This window comes from Notechis scutatus, chromosome Z (genome assembly GCF_049901735.1).
Source record: "Notechis scutatus isolate UNSWTSFEM ecotype Mainland chromosome Z, rNotScu1.2, whole genome shotgun sequence".
Lineage (NCBI taxonomy): Eukaryota > Metazoa > Chordata > Lepidosauria > Squamata > Elapidae > Notechis > Notechis scutatus.
The window spans coordinates 22,833,444-22,842,427 of NC_142025.1; the positions used below are offsets into that span (position 1 = coordinate 22,833,444).

At 40.4% G+C, this 8,984-nt stretch overlaps 1 long non-coding RNA gene across 1 annotated transcript in view; it reads left to right on the forward strand.

Annotated features, from left to right (window-relative positions):
* LOC148128786 (uncharacterized) overlaps positions 1-8,574 on the forward strand; it is a 40,265-nt gene extending 31,691 nt beyond the window's left edge. Inside the window, exons 2-3 of the long non-coding RNA XR_015746073.1 lie at positions 6,548-6,703; positions 8,382-8,574. This is a non-coding gene — a long non-coding RNA (uncharacterized LOC148128786). The remainder of the gene's footprint in view (positions 1-6,547; positions 6,704-8,381) is intronic.
* Positions 8,575-8,984: the final 410 nt, after the last annotated feature.

The window sequence follows — 8,984 nt, forward strand, 5'->3', positions numbered from 1 at the left end:
ACTCCATCAAATGTTCTCTGTGTAAAAAATACGCTCATCATGACTTCTTGGGATTACCTGAGCAAATGATTCAATACCTAAAATCATCCAATGAGTTTCCATATTTCTGCAAATCATGCAGACCCAAACTGGATCTGTCTGAAAGAGTTGATACCATCGAAACCATTAAAACATCCCTCAACACCATAGTAGCATCCCTGGACGCTGTAAAAGAAAGAATATCCAACCTTGAAAAAAAAGACACAACGCAAAAACCTGAACATCCAATAGCTACAAACCACATCTCTACCCAACAACCACAATCCAATCCAAAACCCAATCCACAAATAAACACAACCCAGACAAATATTGATATCCCAATCCTCATCAGAGAAGCCGTTGAGCGTGAACGGAAACGTCCAAACACCATCTTATTTGGTCTAGAAGACATCAATGTCAATGATGACATCACAACTGTCCGAAACATCATCAGAGATTATCAAGCATCAACCATCTCCGCTGATGAAATACTTGACATTTCCCGCATCGACCGAGAGCTCAAAAATAGAGACGGCTCTGTGGCCCCACACTTGTGCAGGGTCATTTGCAAAAATGAATCAAGCAAACGTAAATTCATTTATACTATAAACTCACTCGCCAAAACCAACACCAACACCATAAGAACCTCCGTTGCCGCCCTGACCTAACCATACAGCAACGTGCCCGCTCCCGTGTACTCCGCATCGAACTCAAAAACTGTCTAGACAATGGAGAGAAGGACCTGTACATTGACTACCATGCTGACTGTATCAAAAGTAAGCCACGCAACCCAATACTCAGCTTTTACCCTCAACCACAACCCTACCTCAACCCATTCACCATCACCCAAGACTAGGCACGCACGCCCCCAACTACCTCAATTCCAACTACTGCCGGCCTTAAATGCAAACTACTCAATGCAAGAAGCCTCGTGAATAAAATACCTGAATTTCTCTTCCTCCTAAATATGGCTAACTTCGACATTATATTTGTCTGTGAAACATGGCTCAATGCATCTCTCCCGACTCCATTACCACAGTAAGAGACTATCATGTTTACCGATCAGATCGTGAAAATCGACGAGGAGGTGGTGTTGCTATATTCTATAAAAATCTTTACATCTAAAAAATATCCAAGTTACCCAGGAGCTTGCCCTTCCTGAAACCATCATCTGTGAACTATCCTTAAATATCACAATTCGATTCTTACTATGTTACAGAGCACCTGATTATGACATCGAACATGTAAACAAGCTAAATACATTACTAACATGGGCTGCATCCTGCCCATACCCTTTTATCCTTCTTGGTGATTTCAATCTACCTCATATTGACTGGACCCTAAATGATTGTACAACTGAAATCATACACATAACCTTCTACAATGCTATTACAAATCTGGGACTGGAACAACTAGTAACCAACAACACTAGAAAAAACAACTGCCTCGATCTCATCTTCTGCAACAGTTTGAATTTAATTTACGGAATACAAACTAAAGAACCCTTTTCCAGTAGTGACCACAATATGATTGACTTTTGTCTCAACATACGTCCACACAAAAATCACCACAATGATGTAATCCCCAATTGTAACTTCAAAAAAGGAAACTATGATCTTATAGACAACGATCTCTCATCCCTTGATTGGCAATCTCTATTCACTGGATGCAATACAGTTGAAGACCATTACAACATATTTTTACTTGAAGTCAAAAGAGTCATCAAACTATATGTTCCAACAACAACTCCCAAAACAAAACAAAAAAGCAGATTACCCATATCAATAAGGAAACTTCAATCCAAAAAGAGATCACTCTGGCGGAAAAACAAATCTGGTCACGTTGCCAATTTCAAAAACCGATACAAAAATTTATGCCACCAGATAAAGACCGAATGCACCAATTACCACATTAAACAAGAAGAAAACCTTCTAAGCACCAATTCCACCCGTGCTTTTTACAATTTTGTAAACAACAAACTAAAAGACTCAAGGTCCATCCCTCCCTTGATAGGACCTGATGGTAAAGACTGCAACGACGACACCATTAAAGCCAACATCTTTAACACATTCTTCAGCTCAGTATTTGTAAACAGCAATGGATCATGCCCAGTATTTCCTAGCCGTACCACAGATAACAACAATGATCTAATACATATCGATTTCACAGAAGACAATGTTGAAAAATCACTACGCAATCTAAAACCATCTCTATCTATTGGACCGGATGGAATATGTGCCTACTTCTTAAGAAAGCTATCCACTGCCATAGCCAAACCTCTAAGCATAATCTTTGAAAAATCTTTCAGGACCAGCTCCTTGCCTAACCTATGGTCACAAGCCACAGTCATCCCCATCTTCAAAAAGGGAGACCCAAGCCTAGTTGAAAATTACAGGCCAATCTCCTTATGCTGCGTCACCTGTAAAGTCATGGAATCAATTATTAACCAATCCATCATCCTCCACTTAGAGACAAACAACCTACTCTCCAATAAACAATTTGGTTTCAGAAAAAAACTATCCTGTAATCTGCAACTCTTACACTGCAAAAACATATGGACGACACAACTCGACCAGGGCAAAGCAATAGACGCAATCTACATAGACTTCTGTAAAGCCTTTGATTCAGTGGTACACGACAAACTACTCCTAAAAATAAAATCCTATGGTATCTCTGGACAACTGAATAACTGGATAGAAGCATTCCTGTCAAACAGACAACAAATGGTCAAAATCGGGAGCGTCCTATCAAATCCAGTACCTGTCAATAGTGGTGTCCCCCAGGGCAGTGTTCTAGGACCAACTCTCTTCATACTCTACATAAACGACCTCTGTGATCATATTAAGAGCAATTGCGTTCTCTTCGCTGATGATGTAAAGCTGTTCAATACCACAGACAATACTGCTACCCTACAAAAAGATCTTGACTATGTATCTGAATGGTCAAACAAATGGCAACTTCAAATCTCAACAAATAAATGCTCTGTCTTACATATTGGCAAAAAAAATCAGAAAATAAAATACAAGCTGAATAGTCAAGATCTTGTTGATGACCCAAGCTCTGTAAAGGACCTTGGAATACTCACCTCTAATGATCTAAGTGCTAGAGCCCACTGCAACTACATAGCCAAAAAGGCATTAAGAGTTGTTAACCTAATCCTACGTAGCTTTTTCTCTGGTAATATCACACTACTAACCAGAGCATACAAAACATTTGCTAGACCAATACTCGAATACAGTTCATCAGTCTGGAACCCTCATTACGTATCTGATATTAGCACAATTGAGAAAGTCCAGAAATATTTCACAAGAAGAGTTCTCCACTCTTCTACTCGTTGTAGAATACCTTATGCCACCAGACTTGAAATTCTAAAACTAGAAAACCTTGAATTACGCCGTCTTCGGTCTGACTTAAGCATGGTATATAAAATCATACATTGTAATGTCCTACCTGTCAATGAATACTTCAGCTTCAACCATAACAACACAAGAGCACACAATAGATACAAACTCAAAGTAAACCGCACCAAACTTGATTGCAGGAAATACGACTTCAGCAATAGAGTGGTCAATGTCTGGAATACTCTACCCGACTCTGTGGTCTCTTCCCCAAACCCCAAAAACTTTAACCTTAGACTGTCTACTATTGACCTCACCCCTTTCCTAAGAGGTCTGTAGGGGGCGTGCATAAGCGCACCAATGTGCCTACCGTCCCTGTCCTATTGTTTCTCTTATTCTTTTATTTTTCTTATATGTACCCATTTCATGTATTCACAACTATGTATACACTTATACTTATTATCTTGTAAACAATTGGCAAATCAAATAAATAAATAAATAAATAAATAAATAAATAAATAAATAAAGGCAAAGGAACAAGAAAATAAATCCATGAAGCAAGTAATAAGCAATGAGTCCATGAAGCAAGGAAGAAGCAAGCAGTCCTGCAAATGCCCTCTCAGTTGTCCTGTCCCCATTCCTCCCTGCTGGCAATGTGTCCCAGTCCTGAGGAGCCCAGGGCTGCCTTGTCCATCTCCTCCCCATATTCCTCCCAAGCCAATGAGGCCATCCCCTTGACCTCTGTCAGCCCCAGCTCCTGCTCATCCTCCACAGATTCAGGATCTGATGGGGGCATGACAGGTTGTCTCTGCCCCAAACACCAAAGTAAATAGGTACCAACCAGCATTCCTCATTAGGAGAGGCAATGCTGCCTTCTCGCCAGTTGCATCACTGACCTCTGTTGTATCTCCCTCCATTCAGCTCTTGAAGACCTTACAAGGGTGGAATTTTTCCTCTTTTCCATTGATCAGTTGCAGCTGTGCCTCTTCTATAGTCCATGTGGCCAGTGGTCATTCCCATTAATTGGCTGTAGCTGCATCTCTCCTGCCTATGCAGCTGGCAGTGAAGACATTTGGCCACTCTTCTGGATTCTCCTGACGTTCTTAACATAGCCTCATCTAGACCATCCAAACCTGCCACAGAGCCTTCTATGCCCCCCTGGTGTTCCCCATAATTCCTGTCAAATATCCCCAGAGCTGGCTCTTCCTCATTGTCAAAGCTGGTGGCTAAGGAACTATCACAGTGACTTTGGGCAGCATACAACAATTACTTATACATACATATTTTTTTTTAAAAAACTAGTTTTATACAACCTTTTCTTAAATTACAAATCCAATGATTTGCTTAAGAATGACCAAAGTGAATACTTGCTGATGTACAACTTGATAAAAAATGCATGACATCAAAAGAAAAGGCATAGATTAACATTGAGAAAAGATTGTTAATTTAATTTTGTGAAACAAGTGGATTACTGTAATTCTTATCAATATTGGACTAGGAAGCAATAGCAGTTTTGAATTTTTTTGTTCTGTTTAGCATAAAGATTTTGGTGTGTGTATAATGTGTGGTATACACCTCTTTAAGGATTTGTTTTACTATAATATATAACAATTGTTTAATTGTTTTTTAAACATAGAAATGTAAAAATCTTATGGCACTTGAGGGTTTTCTGCAGCAGTTCTACATGGCTGCGGCTCACAAGTGGTCAAATATGCATTTCTGTGACAGCCTATATATTCTGATGCATATTTAAATATTTCTTAATCCACTCCATCCATCTTATGTGCCAGTCCATCAATATACGTGACCTAATTTCAAAATCCCTTCTGTTGCAGAAGCCACTGATATGCAGAGTGTGCTTAGTGTATTCGAAAAATGCATCCATCAGAGCAATGGAACACAGTACTGGGAGTGTCATTATGTGTCTGGAGCAGCTGGAGTTATTGCTTGCTTGGTCACCCAAGACATTTATAACTGAAAGGCAGCAGTCATGTATGCTGCCAATATAGGTTATAAAGGACATTTCTATGCTCAAAGCAAATTGAGAATGTCTTTTTCAGTACAACAAATGGTTTCATTTATACCTTAATTAAAGCAATTTTCTTTTATTTCACTTTTGTAGCTTGCATAAATACATTTCATTGGTGCAATAAAGTACATTATGCTCAGTTGCATTGGCCCAGTCCCAAATGGTTAATCCTGGGTGAAGAAGGAAATAATCTACTAACATAGACATGTAATTGGAAATAATACCATAAGATGTGCAGCTGGGGTTTTTTTGTGTGTAAATATATGTTCTGGGTAGTTAAGTCACCTAAAATCTAAGAGATAGATGTCAATTTTAGCATCTCATACTTAAAATTTTTGGAGGGGAATTTAAATAGATAACTAGATTTTTAGCTTCATATCTTTGATGTACTTAGATATTACGAGTCAAGCTAGTGCTTTGCTATACTTCTTTGTTTATTGCAATGGTGCTGAAACTATTCTTCATTTATTTTCCTTCCAGTACTGTAAATATCTATACAACCATGGATTTTATATCTCTTTGGATAACTTTGATTCATTTGAATTAAATTTCCTTTTGTTAGAAAAGACATTTGAATTAAATTTCCTTTTGTTAGAAAAGACAAATTTAGCCTGACAAAGTTTTAGAAACATCATTGTTAGTCCTTAGCATCTAACAGCCATGTTTGTTCTGGAATTATTGGAGCCATTTCTCATCATTGCAGTATATGCAGTATGCCAGCTTGTGATACCAATTGTTTCTAATATTTGCCAGGATTTTCCACCATTAACAGCAAGGACTCTGCTGATAATTTTGCATATTGTGTAGGCCTAGAACAGATTTGTGCAATCTTCAGATATTCTAGATATAGTTATTCCATCTGTTTCGTACCCTCTGTGGCAGAGTGGTTACACTGCAGTACTGCAAGCTAGTTCTGCAACCAACTGCCTACAATTTGGCAGTTCAAATCCCACCCTACATTCATATCCAAATCTACAAGTCTATCTCTAAAAAGAGCCTCAAATTAAAAAGAAATTAGTTTGATCCTATTTCAACAATATTGATGACTTTAATTTCCAATCAAATGGCACCAATGAGATATAAACTGTAAAGCCAATCTTACAACTTTATAATTAGTACTGATTTTTTTCACTTTTTACAATCCTTTAATCTCTTTATTCAGAATGGAGTTGGGGCAAGTGAACGGAGCTGACGTTTCCTGACAGGATGCTTTTCCTGAGGCCCATGTGGAATTCACAGCAGATGTTTTCTTTTTGTGCCCTGATAGAGAAACAGCTGCCACTGCCTATGATTAAACTCTCAAACTTCCAAGTGGGAGGTGAGAATCTTCACCACTAAGCCACCACATTGCTTATATAATTAGAATAAGGCTGTCAAGATGATGAAATAAGGGGCACAATATTAAGAAAGAGGTTTATAAATTGAGGGCATTTGTTGATGATCTGGTTATATTTTACAGCAGTGGTCCCCAACCTTTTTTGTGCCAGGGACCAGTTTCGCAGAAACACTTTTTCAAGGGGAGTCCGAGTTTGGTGGTTTGCTTGCAGACGTTTCATTATCTGACTAGGTAACATCTGATGTTGTTACCTAGTCGGGTAATAAAATGTCTGCCAGCAAATCACCAAGTTCAGGGAGCGCCAATGCCTCCTCATTGCAACCCTGAGCAACAGATAGTCCCTGCAGGACGGCTGAGAAGCCCCGCCTCTCAGCCCTGCCTTCCTCAGCCCCATCCCTCAGGTGTCTCCCTCCCTCCCTCAGCCTCATCCCTCAGGTGTCTGCCTCATTCCTCTCTCAGTCGCTCTCTCGCTCCTCCACCAGCCCAGGAAGAAACTGCTTCAAAGAAGCCTGCAGGGTGGCTTTTCCTGTCGGCGCAGCTCTTCCGAAGTGCCCGTTCACCCCCACCCCGCCGCCCACAGTTCAATCCAGTGCTCCATTCTGCCTGCCTGCCTTCGTTTCTGGTGGTTTCGGAGCGCAGTTCCTCCGAAGCTCCCGTTCACCCCCGCCCTGCCCCGCCGCCCACGGTTCAATCCAGTGCTCCGTTCTGCCTGCCTGCCTTCATTTCTGGTGGTTTCGGAGCGCATCTCCTCCGAAGCGCCCGTTCACCCCCGCCCCGCCCCGCCGCCCGCGGTTCAATCCAGTGCTCCGTTCTGCCTGCCTGCCTGCCTTCGTTTGTTTCGGAGCAGCTTCGGCTGAGTAAAAGAGGCAAATAGTTATTATTCTCAGCCGAAGCTGCTCCGAAACAAACAAAGGCAGGCAGGCAGGCAGAACGGAGCGCTGGATTGAACCTGGATTGATTGGCGGCGGGTGGGGGTGAACGGGCGCTTCGGGAAGCTGCGCCGACAGGAAAAGCCACCCTGCAGGCTCCTTTGGAGCAGTTTCTTCCTGGGCTGGTGGAGGAGCGAGAGAGCGACTGAGAGAGGAACGAGGCGGGAGGAAGCCGAAGCCGCTGAGCCAGAGAGCAGGACAGGCTTTGGTTGCTTCCTCCCTCCCCTTCTTTCATTTGTGTCCTTGATCCTGATCCCAGCAGCATTCACCGAGGCGAAGAAAGCTGCCATTTTTATTTTATTTTTATTTTCTTTGCGGCCCGGTGCAAAGTGATCCACGGACCGGTACCGGTCCGCGGCCCAGTGGTTGGGGACCCCTGTTTTACAGGATCCAAAAAACTATATAGAATATTTAATGAGAAAATTGAATGAGTTTGAGGCTTTGGTAGGTTTCAAAATAAACAGAAAACAACAATGCTGATCAAGAATATGCCTTCTCGGGATAGTAATATATTGAACAAAAAGTCAGGTTTTAGGGTTGAGAAAAAGTGAGATATTTAGGGGTTATGTTGACAAATACAAATATAAAACTGTTTCAAAACAATTATGTCCCTCTTTGGAGGGATATTAAACAGGATTTACAAAGATGGGATAAACTGCTATTATTGTTATTGGGTAGAATTTCTGTAATTAAGATGAATATCTTACCAAATATGTTTTTTTTAATTTCAGATGTTACTCATACTTACAACTGACAATCCATTTAAAGAATGGCAGAAGGATGTTTCTAAGTTCAAATGACAACGGGGAAAAATCAAGAAGTAGATATAAGCTACTGCAAGATGCTAAGGAAAGAGAGGGTTTGGGTCTACCAGATAAGAAACTGTATTTTGATGCATGCTGTTTGACCTGGTCAAAAGAATGGGTAAGCTTCCAGAATAAGAGATTACTTGAATTAGAGGGCCATGAATTAAGGTTTGGATAGCATAGCTACTTATGGTATGATAAAAGTAAAAATGTTAAATTTAATAATCATTTCAGACATGCCATACTAAGAGTTTGGAATGAATATAAAACAAAGCTCTCTGCAAAGTTGCCTCTTTGGATGTCACCCCAGGAAACTTTCTTTAGAAAAGAAATGGTGGCAAAGCCAAACTGGTTGACGCATGGTAAAATTTTATCTTTCAACTCTGGTGACCCAATATTAAAGTCGAGGGAAGAACTTGAATCAGAAGGTTATGTTTGCTATTGGTTTACTTATCAACAACTGAAAGAAAGATTTAAATTGGATAAAAAGTGCTATGGATTTGACTTTGTTAAAAATGAATTGGAAAT